The 24,326-nt window shown below is 40.0% G+C and overlaps 1 long non-coding RNA gene across 1 annotated transcript; it reads left to right on the plus strand.

Moving 5' to 3' along the window:
• The first annotated feature begins 1,142 nt into the window (after positions 1–1,142).
• On the plus strand, positions 1,143–7,971 carry LOC106098646 (uncharacterized). The gene is made up of 2 exons (XR_001224923.3): positions 1,143–3,011; positions 6,788–7,971. It is a non-coding gene; the product is annotated as an uncharacterized LOC106098646 (long non-coding RNA).
• Positions 7,972–24,326: the final 16,355 nt, after the last annotated feature.

Here is a 24,326-nt window from a genome sequence, read left to right on the forward strand (position 1 = left end):
GCTAACCACGTTATTAAATTAATGCATGTAGGTGCATGCAGGTGAACTAGCAAACACCGTCGTAGTTACATGCGGCTGTCTTCTTGTTTGATGGCAGATACTCCCTTCACCCTGGCCAAAAAGGCTAAAATGACCAAAGAAAAACTGGAAAACAGCTAAACATGAGAGGTTTTTGGACAAAGTTTGTGTTTTTTCCATTGATTAAGCACTGCTTCCAGCCAAGAGTGATACCATATATCCCCTATAGCTGCAGAAAAGGCTAACATTGTTATCATTTTACAAAAAAACAGCTGAACATGAGAGGTTTTTGGACCAATTTTGAGTTCTCCATTCTTTAAGCACCGGTTCGAGCACCGTTTAAGCACCGGCACCGTTTCAAAAGTACCGGTTTGGTACTGGTATCGGATAAAACCTAAACGATACCCATCCCTAAGCGTCAGTGAAGGTAGATGAGTTTAAATACCTGGGGTGAACCATTTAAAGAACAAACAGAGACAAGAAAAATGAAGAGTGGTGGAGTAGGTGGAGACACGTGTTAGGGGTTATTTGTGACAGAAAAATAGCAGCCAGAGACAAGTCAAAGTTTATATCTAAAGAACAAAAAAAAAAAAAAAAAAAACCTCACTAAACAAACAACAAATATACACTAAAAACCCTAAATAACACTGTGTTTGTTAAACTAGAATGGAAAGCACCTGAGAATACAATAACAAAATACCAACGGCGATAGGATATAGGACAGGAACCCCCAGAGTCTAGACACTGGCGGTGGTGAAGATGAAGAGTGAGGCTTGGCTGGAGCTCTGACTGAGGTGTCAGATTTGAACCATGCAAAGTGGCAGCTGATTGGCCCAAGGAAAGGGAACTGATGCATAAGCTTCATTTGGTTTGTAAACCCCAGTGCTCTGGCAGGAGTGTAGGGTTGCAAAAGTTCAGTTAACTATGGTGGCAGCAAACTATTGAGACTCTTAAAAACAAGTAAAATTTTAACCTGGATCCAGAAATGGACTGGAAGCCAGGGTAAGTAAGTAAGTAAGTAAAACTTTATTTATATAGCACCTTTCAAGATAAAAATCACAAATTGCTTCACAGAAGCTAAAACCTAAAAATAAAAATCAACCAAAAGCAAGTTTAAAAAGATGAGTTTTTAGCTGTTTTTTAAAAGCGACCACGGAGTCCACAGATCTCAGGCTCAAAGGGAGAGAGTTCCACAATCTGGGGGCCACAGTTACAAAAGCTTTGTCGCCTTTTGTTTTCAGCCTCGTGTGTTGGACAACCAGCAAGCCCTGGTCACATGACCTCAGGGACCTGCTGGGAATGTATGGATGTAAAAGTTCACTTATATATGTTGGTGCTTGTCCATGTAGAGCCCTGAAAGTCAAGGTCAAAACCTTAAAGTGGATTCTGAATTTAACGGGGAGCCAGTGCAGCTGAATCAGCAGGGGTGTGACATGGGAATACTTGGAGGACTTGGTCAGAAGCTTTGCAGCAGCGTTCTGAACAACTTGCAGATGCTCCAAAGAGGCTTTTCATGAACAAGTAAACAAAGAATTACAATAATCCAGACGAGATGAAACAAATGCATGAATGACAATTTCTAATTTGGAGCGCGATACAATGGGACTCAGCTTAGCAATGTTTCTCAAGTGATAAAAACAGGAGAGAACCAGAGATTTTACATGAGCATCCGAAGTCAGAGCTGAGTCAATAGTAACACCAAGGTTCCTGATAGACGGTTTGGCAAATGTAGCAAGTGGACCCAAGTTTTCCATAACACTAGGTACAAAACTTTTAGGAGCACAAACAAGGACTTCAGTCTTCTCCTCATTTAGTTGAAGAAAGTTTCCAGCCATCCAACCTCTAATGGAGTCTATGCACTTATGCAAAATCTGTAGCTTGGAAACTTGGCTTAAAGGAGATATATAACTGAATATCATCTGCATAGCAGTGATACGAAATGTCCTTAAGAGTGCTCAATAAGTGTTGAAGAGGAAGTAAATACAGCAAGAACAATAAAGGCCCCAAAACTGAACCTTGTGGCACACCATAGGCAAGAAAAGTAGAAGAGGAACTGTACTTAGAGGTAGCCACAGAAAAGGATCGTTCATGCAAATAGGATTCAAACCAGTCCAAAGCAGCCCATGATATACCCACCCAGTGTCTCAGCCTGTCTAGCAGAATATGATGGTCCACAGTATCAAAGGCGGAGGTCAGCTCCAACATCAACAGAACGAAGCATTCTCCTGCATCACATCTCATCAAAATGTCGTTGGAGACTCTAAGAAGTGTAGTTTCAGTAGAGTGAGCTCTACGTAAGCCAAATAAAGTACTGTGATCACACCATTTCTTTCTTGCCAAAAAGCAAGCTGCTGCAGGCGACAAAGTAACGACTAATCAGAGCCAAAATATAAATGACTGCAACAGTCTAAGTGAGAGGTAATAAAAGAGTGAACTGATCTCTCAAAGTTATGTTACAGGAAGCAGGCCTTGACTTTACTGAGGAGCCTTAGTTTAAAAAAGCTCATCTTAACAGAGTTAATCTGTTTATCTAATTTTAAAGCAGAGTCAAAAAATCACACCAAGTTTCCTTGCCATTAGGTAACAATAAGAAGCGACTCTCATACTTATCTAAAAGAGTTAAAGGAAAGGTTTATAAGATGGTAGTGAGTCCTGCTACCTCTGCCTCCTCCTGTCAAGCTGATGTGGCAGAGGGAAAAATTTTCACTGGGAGTAACCAGAATGGACAGGATTAGAAATTCTTATATGGGAGGGACAGCTCAAGTTGAGTGGTTTGGAGACAAAATTATAGAGGCAAGGCTGAAATGGTTTGGACATGTTGAGAAGAGGGATAGTGGATATATTGGACAAAGGATATAGAAGATGGAGCTGCCAGGCAGGAGAAAAAGAGGAAGACCTCAGAAAGCATGGCTGGTGTGACAGAAGAAGGGATACAGTGAAATTGGAGGAAGATGATCCGCTATGGTGACCTCTAAAGGCAGCAGCTGAAAGAAGTATGTTACTCAGCACTAATTCACAGGTATCTTTATATAGAACGGCCTGCTTACCAAGCTAGCTAGCATTAGCTGATAACGTAGCACTCCCACCTCTCGCTTAAATTTGTTAACTTCTGACTCCTAAAAAACATAGTGTTAGCAGTGACAATGTAAAACAGAGGCTGTAAAGCAACAGTTTATGTGGCTACGTCCGTCTTTCGGTGCCATGCAAACTGTATAATGAGTCCTCTGTTACTTTAACTCTACCAGGACACTGGGAAGAAAATGCAATATTGACCCTCAGCAGCTCTTAAGTCATGTTCTCCTTATTATCTGTGACTGCAATGGTGATGAAAAGAAAGAAGTTGGCTTTAAATCAACCACAATAAGCCCCACTGGCATTCACAGCTCTCATTAACTCAGCAGAAAAGCAGCTAGCAAAACGCCTTCCGATTAGTTTCGACTTGAATTAAACTCGGTGTATTTTAATTGTCTGTCTTCACAGAGCTTAAACACATATGTACAGAGGGGTTTTATTCCGTGGGAAGAGAGCTCCTTCAGATATGCAAAGTCAGAGGGGCTGCGGAAGACAAAAAGACAGCAAAAGGCGAAGGTACTGGCAGGGAGAAATAGATGAAAACCGGCACTTAAGAGGGATGTGATGTATGTTGCTCTTTTAGCTAGCCGTGACCCACAGCAGTGACAGATATAGCAGCAGCTGTTGTTATAGCAACCCAGGCATGCCTGAAGCAAGGCAGATTGCCTGGAAAAGATATTACCATGTGATAGTTGAGACACATTAAGTTTTGCACTAGAGAAAATCTGGAGTGCTTGTTATAGGCAAAGGATAAAGACGCCACCGGTCACATAACATCTGCTCCAGGTGGAAGTAAAAAGCCTTGGCAGATTATTCCAGAACATAAGTGAACACAAACCAAGGTCAGCTATACTGTCCAAATGGGAAACAGGTAATGTAACCAGTGTGGCCTTTATCCATCCATCAAGTTCACATAAATTGGTTATTGATTGTGGGACACATCCCATAAACTCTGTAACAATGTGCCATTATGGATTTGAGATACATTGTGAAAGTGCAATTCTGCCTCCTCCTCGCACCACCCCTCCTCACTCTGTCTTCCTCTCTCCTCGCCTCACCATGTCTCTACCTTCGCCTGCTCTTTTGTTACAATGTGCCTCCCTGAGGATACAACCCAGTAATACGGCCCACATTCTACTAAAATATGTTTCAATTAAACTGCCATGCCCCGACTGCCTCAGTGCTCCGGTAAGCATTTCAAGTTGCATAGGTTTAAGAAGGCAGGACAAGCTGTGACAACAAACACTCTTTATTTGGAGGTAATTTCCTTTAAAATCACATAAAGCATCACTAATAGTGGAGAGGGATCTTGAAACGTAAAAGTCCATGGATGAAACAGGCTGTACACATGGCATTTTAAACACATAAAGTGGATGTCAGTGGATTCAAAGACTTTTTTTCATCTACACAAACATCATACAATGTGACCTTAAATCATTAATCATGCAAGTGTAGCTGAGTGCTTGTCATCTGTGAAGGGTCTTTGTCTCCCTCTAGTGTGAAGCATATTATGTAATAAAAAAAAGCAGCGTAATGAATTTTGAGCTTTCTGTTCCTCTGTCAAGAAAGATTACAACACCTAAAGCAACATCTGTTGGACAGCTCAAGATTATTGTAATATTTCACGATGAATTCAGACATGTATTTAATTAATTTATTCACACTTTCTGAATTGGAAGGCTGATCAGAAAAGCTCGGCTGTGGCCTCTCTATTGATACAGCAGCAGGCTGTAGGCTACCAGACATTACAGTCACCCAGAAACAAAGCCTATTGATTGGCGATCAATAGTCACTTTGGTGGATGTGAGCTCCTATCTGTTTTAGCATTACATTGTCATGATAGATGGGAACATGCTGAGTGAGTAAAGTGAGCAATTATTATGCTTTGATATTCTGGTTTTTAAACATTTCTTCTCTGAACAGCATGCTGCTTGTTTCTGGGAGAGATTTAACCTTTCCCCCTTTAACTGCTGTTTATAAACTCATTATAAAGCTTCTTTTGGGTCCTCAGTTACTCTCTCTTTTAGACATAGTTTCGATTCTTTTGGCTATTGAAGAAAAGATAAAAATATTACTTTGGGAACAGATAAAAGAAAAGGTAAAAATATTACTCGGGGCTCTCGGATAAACAAGCCCAAAGTAGCTTTCATGAGAGAAGATAAGGCCTGTTTGTCCTCCATGTGTTTGTATCACTGACATTTATTCTGAATGAGTTCACTGAAAACAATCCTATTTCAGAAATTGGTTTTCTTGGCGATTAAGTCCTGATTGTAGCACACTCAGTCTCTGCTATAAACTGTATCTAGGATGGATTTGGCAACCCATTTACTTTGTCCATTTTGAAGCCCCCACGTTAGTACTGGGCAGGGTTGTAGCCATCATGGTCTTTCAGAAATGACCAAATTTGGATGAGAAGGTAGAGTCCTAAGCTATCAGATGACTCTTGCAAGCTCAATCCATGGATTTTATGGGTTCAGGCAAAGTCAGATGAATGCTTCAAATAAAATTCAAGATTCTGCTCCAAAGCTCAAGGACCTCTTGATGACCCACCTGTACAGTTTATTAGTTATTTGTCAGACATTTACAAATTACTACAAAAACATCAGCGGCACATACACAGTTGAGTTCAGTGATTCAAATAAACTCAGTGAAGTCATTTTAACATAGGAACCAGCCCCAGATGGTCATTCGATGAACATCAGATACCTGCATCCCAATATGACCTCAACAGAGCACAAGCTGAAGGTATAAAAAACCAATGTGCTAATGTACCTAAAGAGGAAAGAAATCGCGTTCTTTTTGTAAAGAAGTACAAACATTGTGGCATTGTGAAAAAAACACTCACATTTAACAAGCCACTGGAAATCAGAAGATGAAAAGCCTGAGATGCCTCGAGAAACATTAGGGCTATTTCAGCAATATGTCTCGCTTTTTCCACATTCACTCAGTCTACTGTCATTACAGAGAAACTCTGCTGTTGTAAATCATAGAAACATGCTGGCATGGGTCCTTGACTTCACCATTTTCAAAGTGGTATGACAAGCCATTGGTAATGTCTGTGTTACGAAGAAGGCTGTAAAAATGATGATGATTCAGACCTCGGGCCCAGATAATATCTCAGATAAGCTTTTTTGTGATGTGGTAGACTGGTGAAAAAAAAAAGTCCAAACATTATATCCTCATTCTCTTTTATTTTCACATTTTTATATTCATATAGTATTTTATGCTTTATATGCAAGCTCTGGCAGCAATGACGTCACTTGAGGGCTGTGACGTTGGGCTTGGATCATGTCCACAGGAGGAATAGGTAGCAGGGAGTAGCTCAGGTAAGCAACAGGTGACAGGTAACATGCGAAGCAGCAGACAGTGGAGGAGACCGTAGCCAGTGACCCGCAACCTGAAACCAGGAGCAATGCATCAAATGATGTAAAAGTAATAGAAAAATATAATGAGTGACAGGCCCCGGAGGAAAACTGAAGCAAACTGAGGGAGCTGGTGACACAGTGGCAGGTGAGGCTGTACGAGCTGCTGCAGCAGCACAAAGACAAATAAATAGGTGATGACATGCTGCCTCGTTTTCTGACATGTAGCACAAGATGATCAACAGTGCTATTCATTAAAAGACATAAATGATTTTCTGCATGACAGATACGGCTGACTAAATCTGGAATTACTTTTTCTTTTCTCTGACTTTCAGAAGTGGAGTGAGAGTTAGACGGACAGCAGGATCTAAGGAAAGCAAGAACATAAAGGAGATGAAGATGCCTCTAAATAAATATCACTGCTCTGATGGGAATTTTAACTGGAGGAATGTGTGTGACTTGGCCTCTGCTTGGAGGCTTCCAACATATTACAAATGAATGTCAGCGACAGACAAAAACTGTTTTAAGGAGCTAAAATGACAGATTATCTGCTAAAGAACAGGATCATCAAGAGCTAATGTAGTGGAAATAATTATGCTGCCTGAGGAGTTCTAAAAGAAACTGCTAACTATACAGTAGATGCGATACTGAAGGGTCTGTCTAAGTTGAGTGTGGCAGCTCTCTTATGGGGTTCTCTCGCCCCCCTCTCTTCTTTCCGCAGCTCATCTGTGACTGTGTTTCAAAAACCTAAGGACTTCCTGCAGATCTCTAAAGAAGATAGAGCTGGGAGAGGACCTGTACAGAGTTTTCAAAGACTTTTTAGACTCTGGGACGATGACACTGTGCTGTAAAGAAAGCTGCTCTTCTCATGCTGTTTCAAAAAAAAAGAAAGAAAGGAAAAGAACTACTTAAAATTTGAGTACATTTCAGCTCATTTTCACATCGAATTCCTGTACACACAAGTATGAACATTTATGTATTGCATTTTGTGTTTTTGTGACATCAAAAGAGCTGTCTGGATGTGACACTTGTCAGTAGCTCAAATGAAAGCTTTAAGTCGGGTTGATCGTGTGTATTTGTTTAGGAGACTTGAAGCATTTGACTATGTAAAATAAGATCAGTTCATGGGCTAATTTGTTATGCTCAAAACACTGGAATCGCTTTGACGACAGGAGGAAGGCGTAGTTAACTCCACTTTCTGCATTTGTAAGTAAGCGAGGGAGACAGTCTAAGTTGCATAAATGTCCTCATCAGGAGGTGCAAGATAGGATATCTGCAAAAGTCTGAGCACGCACCTACTACAAGAGCACCAATTTTCGAGCTTTCACCTAGCAGGCTATAAGAGAAAGATACTTCTAATTATAAACTAAAGATACCTAGACAGGATCTCATGAGGTGAACTTTGCAGCAGATACCAAATACAGGTCAGCTCGTCTGCTTTTGCTGCTAATGTTACAGCGTTTGTTACCAGCCAAAACTGATATTAACAGACCTGAGCAATAAATGGAAAAATATGAAAGCACGTATCCTCTGAAAGTGTTGGATAAAGTATAAGGACATACTGTTAGCAGGCTGTGAAAATTAAACAGCAGGCAAAAGTTCCAGCTGTGCTGCAATGGAGCAGAGAGGGATGAGTGTTTCTAGTGAATGATATCAGTAAGAAAAAAAAACTATAAAAAAAAATATTTTGAGGCACATCTTTACTAAATTAAGCATAAATAAATGAATAAATTAATGATGTTTGTGTTTGGATTAATCTTGTCCCAGGTTTTGATTAATTTGTGAGGTTTTCACTGGTATTTTGCACCATGGCATTTTTTGCAAAATACATGGATGCAGCTGGTCCCCAATGATGCATCCATGTATATACGTTTATCTAATACCCAGAAATAAATCATTACGTGGACACAAATTAATCAGGATGTGCAGACAAATTAAGCAGGCCATGCACAGGAGTTGTATTTTGTGAGCCATTTTATTATCATTGACTGTCTTTTTATAGGGACGATTAACTGGAAAAAACTGGGAATGAGACAGTTGGTAAACTCAGTGCTCATATATCAGCTGCTCAGGCAGGCCACTGAGAGTGAGGTGTGGATGACCGAGGGAAAACATGGAGTGAAACTAAAATGAATGAATATGATTTTTGGTTGAGGAAAAAAAGGAAAACACAAGCTAATTCACTTGTGCACAAACTTTAACTGGAATGGTGTCTTTGATTCATTAGAAAATACAGGATGTTGGCCATGAGCTTTTGAAATGGTGCACTGGGCCAGATGGACCTTTTTCCTATTGGAGGGGGTGTTTGTGAATAATAGCTGGCTCAATGCCCTGCCCAAATCAGCATCTGAAGGTGGAGAGCAAAAACCCCTGAATCTATATTTTCTGATGAGAATCCATTTTGTTAATAAATACAGATCTAGACTGAAACAGCTTCTGTGTTCATGCATAAAGTAACAATCTTGGCTGCGAAAAACATCAGTTTATGCTGGAGCTGACTGGTTTGGAGACATTCAAGAGCACACCTCTCTACCCGTCTGTTGAAGGACCATAGTTTTAAATGCTAAGAGAGATTGTTCTGAATTATATGGTAATGTGTGCTGCTCCATAACAGTTAAAGGTCAAGTTCTCCTCCTCTCCTGAAAAGTCCACTCTGCAGAATCATCTAAAAGGATTTTCAAACCATTGTATCACAGGCTAAAGTGAGAAAGGTGTTACCACTAATTCCACAGCCTACTGATTTCTTATAGCTGTCGAAGAGGAACGCAAACATTTGAAATGGAGGGAAAGAAATTGAATTTTTCCCAAGAAGCTTTCCCAAGATTATCACTGGCAATCCACTTATAATTAAATCTTCACACATTTCATGCTGTATAGTTAGACAAGCACTAGTGTTGACTTTGCCACACATAAAAAGTGCACAGTTATTAAGCCATTTCTAGAGTGTGCAACTTGATTGACTTCCAGCCAAAGAACATAATTTGTTGGTCTATTTTAGCAGACATAAAGTAAAAAACTGGAATGTACAGCTTTAAACCAAATACGGAGTAAAAGCCAGACTCTTCGTTTAGGCTGTGTCGATAATAAATCAGTAACAACTAAACTCACTTCTGAAAACATGTAGTGGCTTATTTTAAAAGGTAAATCAATGATTCAAAGGATCCTTGAAAACTATTTTTATTTTTTGACTCCAGATAAATATGTCTGGAGCTACACCACATTAAACATCAGTATTGATCTGGCAGTCAAAGCAATCACATTTGGCAACCCCCACCCTCCACAAATACAAAAAATCAAAGTCACATTTAATTGAATTGTTTGACATTTTCAAAAATGAACATATTTATTGTGAGATTATTGTGAGAACATGGATAAAACTGGAGAGGCCACAGCCATTTTGATGAGCCTAATATAAAAAGAAGAAGAAACTTAGCTCTTTTGTAAATGTAATATTCAACCAACCAATCACAAATCAAGCTCTAACATGTTCATTTGTGATTTAGCGGTTGTAATGGCTTACCAGTATGTCACTTGGTCATTTTGACTAATGTATGATGTATGTTGTAAAAAAAAATGAGGGGTTACCCAGTGATTGTTTTAAAGTTTTTTGTTGCCTGAAACTGAGTGCAAGTAGCTGAGCATGCAACACCTTCAACTTCTGGATGATGACTTTCAGTGACAAGGTAATTGCACAAGTTGCCTGGTGCAGGGGTGCAACCCATCTCCCAACAATTGCAGTCCAACTTGGACTGACTGCAGTCACTTGCAGACATATTGTAGTCCACCCTGATTTCATGGCAAAGCATGCAATAGACACACTGGTCCACATTGTGATTGTCACGCTTTGATTTGCTTAAGTTGCATGTAGTAGTAGTATCTATTTAAACCTTTGTTTTCCTCTTGGCTTGAAATAAAATATTTGCAGCTGCTGGTACCGTAGCTTATTATAGTTATATAAGGAGAGATCACTTTTAAGAGTTGAACATGTCTAGATTGTGATGATGATGGTGGTGGTGAAGATGAAGACTAAGGCTTGACTAGAGCTCTGGCTGAGGTGTCTAAGGTGGAAATGGGGAGTCGTCTTTGACGTCTGTCTTTGCAATAGGGGAATCAAACTTACTTTTGTATTCCTATATAAAAGCAAGGCTGCCATGTGCCATGCCATTTCTTAAACTACTGTGCTGCAGTAAAAAAAATACTATTTTTTGAGGAATTTCTCTTTTTTCAAATCTACTGGGTTCTGGCTGGACAGATTTGCAAAAGACAGAAATAGATTTGCGATGTTCACTGATTTATTACAGTTATTCACAAATGGCTTGCATGTTATTGCCATTCAGTGACAAACTAGCAGGACTAACTCCATCTTCTTGAGGCACCAAAGTCACTCTTTGCAACAGACTGCGAGTTGCCGCAGGCCTACTCTCTGCAAAGCGAGCATTTCAAAGGTGATCAGATGGGCAACTCTGCACATGGTCACAATATTTTAGCCCTTGTTGCGTGTCTAACTGCTGTTTTCATTCCTTTCCCTACCATTAGACATCACTTTGCTGGTTCTTATAAATTAATTCATTACACAGACTTTAACACTGTTGCTATCATAACTGTTCGCATCATGGTCAATAAAATTATTTATCTCATGTATTAACCGTTGCTTTGTGCACACATTCACACTACATGTAACTGCACCCTAGTGTACAAAATGTGCATTACAGCAAAACAAATGCAAAGCGACACAAAAAGGAACACATGGCTCTCTGTGACCCTGAGAGAGATTAGTGCTCTCAGCCTGCAAACTTCTAATCGAACTCATGCTCAGAATAATAAAAATAAGCACATCCCCAATTTTTAATGACTGAAATTAAAAATCAGTCTGAAAATATTTAAAATTTAAATAAAATGAAAAAAAAAATCAATTACTCTTAGACTTCTGTTCTTGAGAGGAAAAGCTCAACAGCTGCTCACTGAGTTATTTCCGCTGATTTTGCTGATACACGTTTTGTCGTAAGCCAGAGGAATAATTACAAAAATAAACAAACAAAAACTCAATTTTTGCTTCTGAATGTGATGCTTTGTCATCAGTCACGCTACCTGGCTGTGTTAATTGGCTATATTGGCACACTATTATTTGGTCAACATTTGATTAGAGGTTTAACTTTGTCCCCTGACTCATATATTCTTCAAAGTTAATGCCCATTATGGAAACAGAAAGCTGCTGGCACAACACATCATTCAACACTTCATAGGCTCCCTGACAGCAATTATATTACCTGAACAACTTTGAAGCACCTTTGGAGAATCTTTTCACTTAAGTTTAGCATAATCTAAGTTTGGACAATGTACACAGTGCCCATGAATGAAACCCGAGTGCCTGTATAATTATATCTTTCTTGCAGTTACAGGGTTCTTATCATCACCTTGTGGTGTCATTGGCATAAAGGGGAGCATGGAGGTGGAGGTTTTTAACAAACAGAGGGCTGCTCTGGACTACTCAATGAGCAGCCGGTCTTCTCAGGAATATTCATTTACTGTCATGCAATCCATCAAAGCTGCTTTTTAGCAGAAGTCCCCCACTGGGTATGTTATTTTCCTGAAATCTAGCTTCAGTAGCAGATTTCTGTCATGCATATATCTCACTTTGATCTCCTTGTAATTCCACACAGATGCATGATATTTCTATGGCAATATTCCTCAGCCCTGCCATGCCTTTTTCGATATGGGAGTTAAGGAATTCTTTCAGCTTTAGTATAAATAAAGTATATTATATAACCACAAAGAGCTTGTGGATTCTTTGTTTCCTTAAATACAGCACACAGGGAAAAAAGCAGATGCAAAATCAGCAATAAACCACATGGAGAATTATTCTTGAGAGGCACATTGTCACCCTCTCCATCTCATCTGTTGTGTGTATTAGAGGAAGCAGGTGCCGTGTTTACTTTCTCAGTGGCATTAATCTTATGGAGTAGCCGATATTGGCTGTTTCTTTTATCTTTAGTGCGTGTTCCCAAATAAATCACCGAGCTCAAGCCTTCCCATTGTCTTTGTTAGTCATTACACGATTGTCACAGCGGGCTGATACTGGGTAAGGGGGGGAAAAAAGAGATAACATATCAAAACCCCCAGCTGTTTAAAACTTCTAAACAGACCTGAATCCATGAATTAAACAGGAGGCCTTTCACCGTGTACCTTAACCTTTCCTCTCTCCCATCCATCGCTCCTATCCATCATCCCATTCTTCATTTCATTCACCCGCTTTTTAAACAAGTGGCATCTTTGATTAGCAAAACAAAGGGGATGCCTTAAATAAAAAGACCATTTACAAGTCAGACTGGGAAGCGAGGCAGTGACTGGGCCCTGCTCTTTCATTCGTGATGAGAGGATGGAGCTGGCCCATAGTACAATGACGTTGCAGCGCCATTGTTAGTGAAATGAACACCTGGCTGCCAGAGAAGTGCTAAATCACTGCTGTGTTTAGCCACACCTGAGGTTCGCTGCACAGACTGGCACAAAGCAGAACATTACATTGCAGGCTGGTTGAATTCAAAGGTAATGAGCACTAGATGCAGAGTGTACTTTATTATTTAATCAATCATCTGCTGGTCTGTCAATTAGATGATTTACTGTTTTTGTTGTTTTTTTTACATATTGCTATACTAACTGCAAGATTATTTCCCGAGAGAAGAAGCACTGAACCAAACTGGATTATAAACACACAGTGGGCTGGGTAATTAATCCACTGGATTTGCAAAGATTTGCAATTATGCTATGAGGTCTAAAGTTAATATGGGGAGAAAAAACCCCAGAAGGTTTTAAAACACAACCGAGCATCTGACAAACCCGCTGATTTACTACTTCTGTGGTGCAGCCAAAGAAGCAGCTGACTGATATCCTTCCTGACACTACTAGTTAGAGAGAGCCCCAATATGTCCGATAAATGGTATTTTGGCCCCATGGCTATGAGTGCAAACATACCTGAGAAACCTCACACTCAGTCAGGGCAATCACTAAGAAATATATATATATCTCTCAACCCAAGATTCGACTCACTATTCCACAGATAAAACCCAGATAATTAAAGTCGCTTGCTTCTCACCCATACAGGTTTAATCTGTGGGGGTTAACGTTATACACCGGCAGCGAGAAATAACAGGTGCTCTTTTTTTACTGCTATTTCCTGCGATGTGGGAGACCGTCCTCTGGGATTACTTAACACAGGGTGCACGTAAACAGGAAATTTCAACCACATCTTTAATCATATTTGAGGTGTTTATGTTTTTAAATAATTTGCAATATGCCCTCTGTACTTTAATCGAGCCTTCAAGCTTCCCTGGCAGAGATGAATGCGTGCATCCTCTGTGATTCAACTAATAATTTTGGGGCAGCGACTAATGAACACTTTGGATCAATAGGAAACCACACCGCATAGCCGGTTACTGAGGTATCCATGCTTTTAAATCCCTGCAGCGGTTTACTGCCAGTGAAAACAGCTGACGTTATCTGCCTCGACTTAGGTCAAAGGCCCAAAATCAGGAGAAACTGTGAGATGCAGGAAGAAGTGGAAAAAAGCAGATGTTGAAGCAGTTTTGTAGGCAAAACCTCAAAAACAAAACAAGCCACTTCGAATAAAATAGGATGAATGATTGAAGTATTTTGGTGTTAGACAGGGAAGGGAGCTGTTTACAAAAGTCACATTTTATTTTATGTGTTTATTTATTTATTTTCAGCTTCAGTCTTTTTTCTTGTGGGCTGTAATTTCCTACAGAACCATGAACCTATTTAATAATGTAGTCAGAGTAATAATACGAGGAAATCGTAGCGCTGCTGTTGTGTGCTTGTAGCCAATCTGATCCCAGTGATCTTATTTAAAAGTTCTGCCCTTCAAAGGGAGAGTGAAGTAATTACAGAAGCAGTGAAGTTTTAAAGAGTGCCTAGTAAATGATCTTTTTTAGTATTTACCGAGAAAATTGGCCCTCTCAGTTTTCTCATTTTAACTACCCTGTGGAAGAACATTAACTTTCATTTGATTACTCAAACCTTGTCCTAAAAAGCTGGGAAAACATGTGAAATGTCAATAAAAGCACAAAAAAATATTAATACAATTCATTAATTTACAGTCTGCTCTTAGTAGGTCAGTAATATAAAAGTATGAATGTGTTTTGACTTGAAACCCAGTAACTCTCTGAGCCTTTCTTTTAAACATGGTTTTGTAGTTACAGAAAGAAAGAAGTCCAGTTACTACAGGAAATATAGATTAGACCTCCACTAATATACTGTCCTCATCCACCAAAGCATAGTTTAATTATTCATCTTTCTGTTGTACAAGTGCCCAGATTTCTGGAACTTAAACTAGGGACTTCAGCACCTGTGGACCATGGCTGAGGATGGTTAATGGCAAGCACAGCGAGAACACTTATGAGAAGGATAGAAGAACACTGGAGCAAAAGCAGACGCTGACAATTGGCTGGCAGTATGCAATGTTCACACTTACCAAATGTGCTGGACTTTTGGCTTAAACATATTCGAACACCATCCAGATCTCCAAGTGTGAAAACAATCTTTATTTACATCACATAATCATGAGTGCTGGCTAGCTATGCTGCCATAAACCCTTAGAAGAAAGCCTTTTCACATTGTTTTGTTCATTATTGCTAAAAAATCCAGCAATTTAGAATCAATTGGAGGAAAAACACTGACTCATCAGCAGATGTAATGTATGTATGCAAGTAGGCTAAATAAGTAAAAACTCAAACTTGAATCATGAGTGGAATTGTAAAATGGTTTAATGCCTCCTGAACTTGACTAGGTACAAAAGGATTACAGAAACAGTATGTGTAAGATTTGCTTTTATTTTAAAATGGTAAGTCATGTCCTAAAAGTTCTCTTATGTCACAATATCTGGACATAAAACTGACTGTTCCACACAGAGTGTATGCAGTCTGAACAGGGGACTTAAGACAATTGAGTTTCCTAGATGACATAAGTGCATTTCTGGTGTCTTATTCATTTTTCTTTAAGCAGAACTGCTTCCCTGTAAAAAGCCACCTTAACTGAGTGTGCAGGGATCATGCACAAACACACACACACACACACACACACACACACACACACACACACAAACAGACATTTCACGGCACATATTTGTCCCGCAGTAAATTTGTTTCCTGGGGAAAAAAATGAGTTATGCAAGCTCTTTTCTTGTTTCAATCTTGTTGTAAAAGCTAGACTGAATATATTAGTCTCCACAGTCACACAATGAATTATACTGTGTACCTTTCCTCTTCACTGCAAAAGCCAGAGGATAGACTAAATATTTCAAAGTAAAAATGGCTAGGCTTTGATGCAGTATGTGTCACTGAATACCTTTAAAAGAATGGGGAAAAACACCCAACAATAAAACGATGCGCTGCCACTTTTTTTGCTGTTTGGGATTAGACAAAACATCAAGTTCATATCTTGGCTTTTTACTTCTTTACATTCATGCAGCGACATGAACGTGCGTCGGCGCTCTATGAAGTTTTTATCCTTACAAAAGCTCTCGCTGTAACTCCTGACATGTGTTATCGATGACACAGGTAAACATGCTTTTTACATTCCTTAAACACTCTTTTAAAATATATGGCTTTCCAATATGGAAAATAGCCAATGTCCATGGTTATTTGTCTTCTAATAGTTTGTGCAAATACATGCTCGTAGACATTCTGGGTAGCTTGAAAAAAACTAACGCCAGAGCGCATATATAGATTTATGCACAAAGGATTCCAATCTACAGCCTTGAGGTCTCCAGGTTTTCCAACAGGAGCTGCTGGAAATAAAGCAGGTAAAGCTTGGTGAGAAAGTGAAAAGCTTTTTGACCGTGCTCCTAATAGATCTACTTGATTGGTAACAGCTCTGCAGAACCAACAGTGGGGGTTGGTGGAGGCTTTCATGCTGGAAAACAAGACTGAGCAGCAGGGGAGCTGCGCATGGGTTCAAAATCACTGATGCGCAAGAGAAATTAATGTGAAGGGGTGATTCTTATCATTCTCCTGTCGCCAAGCAACAAATATCCATGTGCCTATGAGCAAAGCATCTATCTCCAGCTACTAATGGAGCCACTCATGCTGCATTTGTGCTAAAAAGAGCATAAAAGACAAAAACATTCCTATCACTTATTTTCCTATCTGTGTCTCTTTCTTTTGATTTATAGACAGATCTTACCTGCACAGCACTGCGATGTCTGAGTGCCACACACATAACAGTGTTTGTACAGTATCTAATTCCACTTGCCACATGCCTGGCTGTGTACACATAGCGACTCATGAGCAGCTCTTTCAGAAGGTGATGTTTGCACTGCTGGCTGTGAGACGTAAACCTGAAGTAGTTGCAGTAAATCAATATTAATATAGCCTCTGTACGAACATCACTCTGAACTGAATGCAATTCAAAACAGTGCAAGGGATCAGTTAGCAATCTAGTTTCAAGGTGTCTTACACTTTCATGGGTTTTGCATTTTGTGATGAATTCATTTTCCATAAAAGAGGAAATAACACACACAACTAATAACACTCATTATAATTGTGTGTTGAAATTGTGAAATCTACTAGAAAACTAAACAAAAGAGTGAAACTTAACAGAAACCTCAACATGTCGTCAACTTATTCATATTATGTGTTAACCAAGCAGCTGAGAGGCAACATCAAATGCTGACTTTACAATATGTCTTAGTATTAAGTCACTTCCAAAGTTTTTTGTTTTGTTTTTTTTACTTCATTTCATGTGTCCTGATAAATCAGCCAGTTCTATTTGTGCTCCCTGGGCATGTCAAAAGTATAGACAAGGTGGCCTTTGGCATCTGTTCTATGACTCACCATCGGCCTTTGGCAAAAGTTATCAACAGTCTCTCACCAACTTGTCACAGATGGGTGATTGTTATGGGCCCAGTTTTCAAAGTGCAGGATTATTGTTGTTAAAGGGTCTGTTTTATACTTCATACTCCCCCTAAACCGAGACAAATGATGTATGAGTGAAAGTTAAAAAAAGAGACAGTGAAGGACTAAGTGGATGATTGAAATGAAAGCGTAACAAATAACAAACGACAAAACTCCTAAACTGGATACAAACTGTAGTCTCATGACTGGCAAACTAATGACTAATCATTTTACCACATTTTTAATTTTTTTTCCCGTTCTGTGTCAATATAAAATGTTTTCCTGAATTAAATCCCTGCAAACTAAACTTAATGCAGGTGTTAAAATAAATACAATAACATATGTTCATCATTTTTAACCGTGACTGATAAAAAATGACTCCCCGTAATTAACTGGTGCATTTGGGGTCATTTTATTTATAAAATATTGCCTTCTTCTCACAGTATGTGCTCCTGGGAAGACTTGGCAGAAAATACGGCCCTTCTTCAAGTGATAGTGATTAATAGCCCCTTTTCACTACTACCTACTCAGATCAGCTCGGTTTTTAGGGTTTTCCATTAGGTGGTAGTACCTGGTACCAGGTAATTTTTTCATACTCAGGTTGGGATTTCAAGTGATCTGAGGCGATCTGAAAATGTAAGTTATGAGAGTGACCCCTTCATAAAAATCAAAAGTGCCATGTTTGAAACCTGGCATCGAGGGAAACAGCTACACTAAAAACAACACTGTGGTCCCGAGTCTGACAAAAGCCACACACCGAGCTGCAGGTATGTCACCCCCTCAACTTCTTCCACTGTTGTGCTTGTGTGGCACACAAATGATGTCACAGGACTTTCAGCCACGTTGTGTTAACAGCCCTGCACACTTTAGAGGGTTCTCAATTGTAATGGAAAGTGAGTTGAGTCAAGCCAAGTAGGTACTTGTGGAAAAGGACTATAGCACACCTTACTGGACTGGCCCTTTGTACTTTTTGGTTGTTTTAATCTTTTGAAGAAAAAACCCATTAAATATAGATAGGTCTTGAAAAAATATTGTGCGTTGCAGATCTGGAGCTTGTTTCTAACACCAGCACCAGTGTGGTGGTTAGCATCATTGCCTCACAGCAAGAAGGTTCTGAGTTTGAATCCAGGCTTCCTCCCACAGTCCACAGGCATGCTGTTACTAACAAAGCAGCAAAAGCAAAATGACACGCTTACTAAGTTTATGTAACTGAGCGGTTTCAAAAGGAAACTACAGCTCCAAAATGCACCTACACATCTCAGTTGCTTTTCTTTCTTTCTTTTTTAGCCATACAGCCTTTTCTTTGTACTACCTGGTGATTAAGGATGAGGAAGGAAAGACAGATTACTAATGAGCATTGACTGCTGAAAGTGGACACATACAGCATAAGCAGCAGATTGAATGTCGTTAAATAATTCTGTTTTTCTTCTGTACGTGAAATTGATCCCCGTTACTCCCTTGTTTTTCTCCAAGTCTTATTTTGTTTTAAATGGACTTTCTGTCTTTGGCCGGCCTCAATGACAAACTGCGCGAGTGGATTACTCAGCTCATCTGTGTTGCCCTTGAAATCAACCCACCATAGAGACATTTCTACCCACTTCTTGGCTATATGATAAGACGTTAATTGATTGTGATGGTTATGAAGGTCCCGGTGAGTGACAGTCAATAACACATTGCATAGCGATGACTTCTGTCAGCAGTCATTCCACCAGATAAAGGCCACTCTCAAACACACAAACATATACAAACACAGCCACTCACTCACACGCACCCATGCCAATCAAGTGGCACTATCACAGAGGGACAGCGTGAACAGGCAATGCCACAAACGCTCCAAATCATGTCGTTCCCTGTAGACCTTTGAGGCTGCAGTACCCTGTACAGTAAGTCTCCCTTTTAAGACTGCATCACTAAATATTTCAAAGGTTCTCGTTGCCCAGAGCCATTCGTTCAAACCTGCTGCTAAAAAAAAAGAAAAAAAAGTTTTTTAATGCCCATAACCAGTAGAGTTTGTGCTGCAATGCTTACAGGATGAAATACCTGTGGACTATCGTGGTACTTGAATACAACTGAATAAATGCCTGAATCAAAACGATGTTTAAATGTTTATGGGAAATTTTTGAAACCACATGCCTCGTAGCTTTCGAGACAGCAGGGTACTTCTGATCTTTCCTTTGTGGTGTCATTTCATATTATTCATGGACTCCCCCCAGCCTCTATTGGTTCCTTGCCCATCCCAGCTTCTTATCTTTCTCTTTTTCTTCTCCTCCTATCTCTCTGAATCCTCTTTCTGCATCCTCGTCCTATCCTCTCCTGCCTCACAGCATGGCAGCAGCAGCAAAGCAATGGCTTCTGTACCCCAATCAATCAGAACACTAAAGGATAACTAATAGACGACCTGCTGCCATACACATACAGGTTTATGGCAAAGAGGAATTTTCTGAGACAGGCAATCAATGAGCAGAATGGCTCCTCTGTAAGTTCTCCCAACAGACGCCGTGAATTCAGTCCAACACAAAATGCGAGGAGGAGGAAGAGAGAGAACAGAAAAGGCAGACACAAAACATTGACTTCCAGCTCCGAGATGACAGCGACAGTGTAAAGTGCACTCAGTGAAGTGAGAGAAGACGGAAAGAGAGATTAAAACAAAAGAGTGAGGAAGAGAGAGACAGCATGACAGTTTTGAAGTTGACACACTCCGTGGATCAACACAGGAAGTACATAGGTTGCCTGAGGATGCATGTCTAGAGTCAGAGGAGACGGCACTCGGGCACACCAACACACCCAGGGCAAGGAGACCTCTTGCCTGGTCCAGACTCCTTATGTAAATACAGATCACAGCTTCTCAGTGTTTGGGGCTTATGAATAATTGTAAAGATGCAGATGAGGACAGTGTTTGCACTGTAATCCCCCCTCCCCATCGTCTCTGCTGTAAGGCGATGAATAACACTGTCCCTGCCTGGACATGAAAAGAGAGAGTCTGAAAAGAGCAATGCTGCAATGTAAGCAGGTGAGGCTAAACCAGTGTGTACAGATATTACATGAAAATCATGAAAATTCATGTGTGGCCTTTGACTCAGACTGCATGCCTCACTTGTAAACCCCACGTCTCCACAGCACCATTCTTTAGACATGGTTCATTTGTCCATCTTTAATGCATTTGTTGTTTGCTGACACATCTACAGAGGTCTGTGCTCCCAGACCGTTCTCTTCATTATTTTTCTTAGAGTAATGCAAAATGATTCCTGTTTTGGTCACGGTGCCTGGCTTTGATAATTGCATAAATTAAGGCGTTTTCTTAAATCGCATCCTATACGGGGCTTCAACACGACCTTCACTGCAAGATAAAATATTTAGCTCGAGCGGTGGTTCTACTTGGAACTAATTAGAGGAGGGCGCTTGAGTCAGTTGGCAAGATCAGGACAATCTATGGCTCGGTGTAGTGTTAAAGGATGGGAGATGCACTTTATGTGAGTGACAGATAGCAATGAATCAAGTTTAATAGAAATAGAAATATATAATAGCAGCTAAAGCATCCTTTCTCAGGCCCACAACTGCAAGGTAAGTACCTAGGGTTTACATGTCCATTTAAAACAGGTGATAATGACTCATTTACTACGATCATTGGTGTAGTGGCGTTAACACTAATACTACAGTTGTCACACTGCAAAAGCGAATGCCTTAATCCACACGCTCTCCATTACCTTTACCAAACCAATGCCAGGTATTACAAAGGAGCACCAACAGTCCCATTTTTCTTGTTGCCACACAGTCCAAGCACAAGAAGCTGCTCCCTGCTGCCTTTTTCTGACACAGATGTATTGTTTTACTCTGTGTTCAGTCCTCGCAGGTTGGTGGATGAAGTGTCAGCGGATGTCCTGGATGAGTGTGATTATTCTTGGGTATTTTCAACCTCTGTCAGGTCTGACTGTGAGCTTCCTTCCTCCTCCATCTCTCCATCAAGACACTTGCGGTTTTGCACTTTGGTGCCTGTTTTCTGTTTTAAAAAACAACAACAAAACCCAAAAGAAACCTTCCCCCCTTTGGCTTTACTAGTCTCTCTATCTCTGTTCATCGTCCTTCCTCTCCCCTCACTCACTACACAGGAGCCCTCCACACTTGGCCTAATGATCACATCATAGATTCACTTCTCAGCACTCACTAGCTTCCAATTATAGTCAAGAGTTGGGTTCTTTAAAATGAAGATCCTTATCCTCCTGCTACTGAGGGCATTTGAACTCTTTATGCCTTTATTACCTGAGGTTTTGTGTTTCTCTACTTGTCCAGCAGTCTTTGCAGCCCTACCATCTCTCATCCATCTGCCCTTCTGTTTGTGATCTTTTTCTCCCCCCCCTCCCAATCTTCTACTGTTTGTTTATCTGTTTCCTTATAATGAGCCAAAGTTTTCCTAAGAACTCGAAAAGTCTTGTTCAAAACTTTGCCCTTTTCATCGAGCGATGCTGAGCAAAGGAAATGCCCAGCTTTTGTCGATGTAGTCAGCTGTAATGGAAATAATTCTTCATTCCGAACAGAAGAAAAATGTCTTCTTTTGTACATCGCTGTAATTTTTACCAGCAAGATTGATAGTTCACCTAATAGAAAAGGACTTCGTCACACAATCCTTTGAAATGACGTACAGAATGCAAATGGGAATAAGCACGCTCACAGCTGGGAGCTGTGGAAATCAGAAAGAATTGACAAACTTTTCAATTTAATAATTTCTTTCGGCACAATCTATTTAACTGCATTATATTGTGTAGACTGTGCGAAAGAGCCTCGGGAATATTCCCGCCAGGCCCTGCAGCTATAAAAGTGTTTTTCAGGCAAACTTTGAATATAATGAGCCAATCTGGGCATTAGCATGGAAATAGAGGGCAGTCGCAAGCTGTGCACTACTGGGGTTAAAATGTTCAAATTAAATATTCAGGAGAAACGATGTATGCATACATTATTTATTTATTTGTTTTTAAAAAATGACAAGGTTTTCTCAAACTAAACGAAAACACACGGCGGGCTGCATTCCAAATGCTGCTCGAACTCACCCTGGCCATTATAGGCTCCAAAAGACTACAGAAGTAGCACAAGGTGCACTTGAGATTCTAAAGTAAAGCGCAAGTGTTCCTTTGATACTAAACAAGATTTGACTTGACGTTAGTGAAAAATGAATGCAGAAGTGGCGTTTTTGCAACAAAAAAAGTGGTGGAATGAAGGTAGGAGAAAAACAGAGGCAAAACGGAATTTGAAAAATCTTCCTCTCACATTGTGTCGCTTTACGTCCTTTCATCTGTCCTCTCCAGTCTTGCACACGCTGTGTTTTTAGTTGCAGCAGTCTATAAAGGCCGTAGGCCAATCTCTGGGATTCTGGGAAAGCAAAACTGCTGCTTGTTTTCTCATCTTAACAAATGACAGTTGGTCTCAGCGGGAAGGTGAGACCATAGATGGTGACTGAATGCGGTTCGCTTTATGTTGGTAATAGCAGAAGCATCAGCAGCTATACTTTTAGTACACTGTAAAACACATGCTCAGACACAAGCCCACACTGGCAATTTATAGCAACGTTTCTCAAACTTTTTTCAACAATGAACGCCCTTTAAAAACCGAATGGTGCAAAACATGTTTTGGTAGAAATAAAATCTCGTAAAGGGTTATAATATGTGCCATCTGTGTCTGATTTATTAAAACCCATTATGAAATGAACAACAAATCATTTCTGTAATGTGATGACATTGTGGATGTGATGAGTTGAGCCTGTGCTGCACTTAAATCTTAGTGAGAAGAATTGGCTTATGCTTCACTGAGGGTCTTTTTTAGAGGGTTGTGCAGTGGCTCCAGTCATCAAACTATTTCTCAGGTACAGTCTTATTCTCTGTAACAACAGATTAGATTGATTAGGCTTCTTATAGAAAAGGAGACGTCACAGAAATATAGGGATCCATTCTTTGTGTGTTTTTTACCATTAAATATTGTAAACTGACATTGGTTTTGTTTTTTTCTTCTCATTTTGTGAAGTTTTAAGGACATCAAAATCTCAGACTTTGCATGAAAGATTAATGCAACCATTGGAAATCCTCTGTTGTTCCCTGGGTTTTAGCGTCAAGGCTAAAATCGATGGCGACTCATAGCCGGTAGTGCACATATTTGTACCAAAGTGTGGAGTGCTAAGTAATGAAACTCATGTGTAAGTTCAATAAGAAAGATCTGTAATCACTCATCTGCCTGCTTTCCTGGGTGTTAGGCTGCTAGTCTATTCATTATCCTACCACTACCATCACTACCACTTTCTCATGCTGTCAATCTCTATACTAACGCCACTACTCTAATCATCTCACCCACCCCCTTTTGAGCCAATCAGTGACCACTTTGCATGGTTTAAATCTATGCTCTCTTTCACTCTCCCTTTCACATGCTCACGCTTGCAACCAACTTTCAAACCATCTCCATATCACCCAAGTCACTCAGAGCTCCATCCAAGCCGCAGTCTTCACCTCCACCACCACCAGCATCTGGACTCCAAGGGGATCCTGTCCTAAATCCTGTCACCATTGTGGTTTCATTCTGCCATCTGATGGGTCATCGGAGTCTAATCTCCAAATACACTGACTAATTTCTCTATTTCAAGAAATCATGTTTGATTCTTTAAAATAATCTTTCCTTATTGAAATCGTGTTAGATTTTCTTTGCTTGGAACGTTGCAGCAGTTGTTTAACACTGACAAGAAAGAGGTTAAAAACCTTTAGACCTTTAATTATAATATAACAGGGCCCACACTGTCACCATTTTTCACTTGCAATAGTTGCAACAGGAATATTTGCAAATGGGGATAATTTACTTACATATGTAATTAATATTCACAACATTTAATCAGGTAATTCATCTTACCCTCCCTCCCAGTTATGTAGAAGAAGCTGTTAATGACAGAGCTAAGAAACATCACATGCATCCCTCTGTGGCTCTGGGCCCACATAGAGCT

Source organism: Oreochromis niloticus, linkage group LG14 (genome assembly GCF_001858045.2).
Source record: "Oreochromis niloticus isolate F11D_XX linkage group LG14, O_niloticus_UMD_NMBU, whole genome shotgun sequence".
NCBI lineage: Eukaryota > Metazoa > Chordata > Actinopteri > Cichliformes > Cichlidae > Oreochromis > Oreochromis niloticus.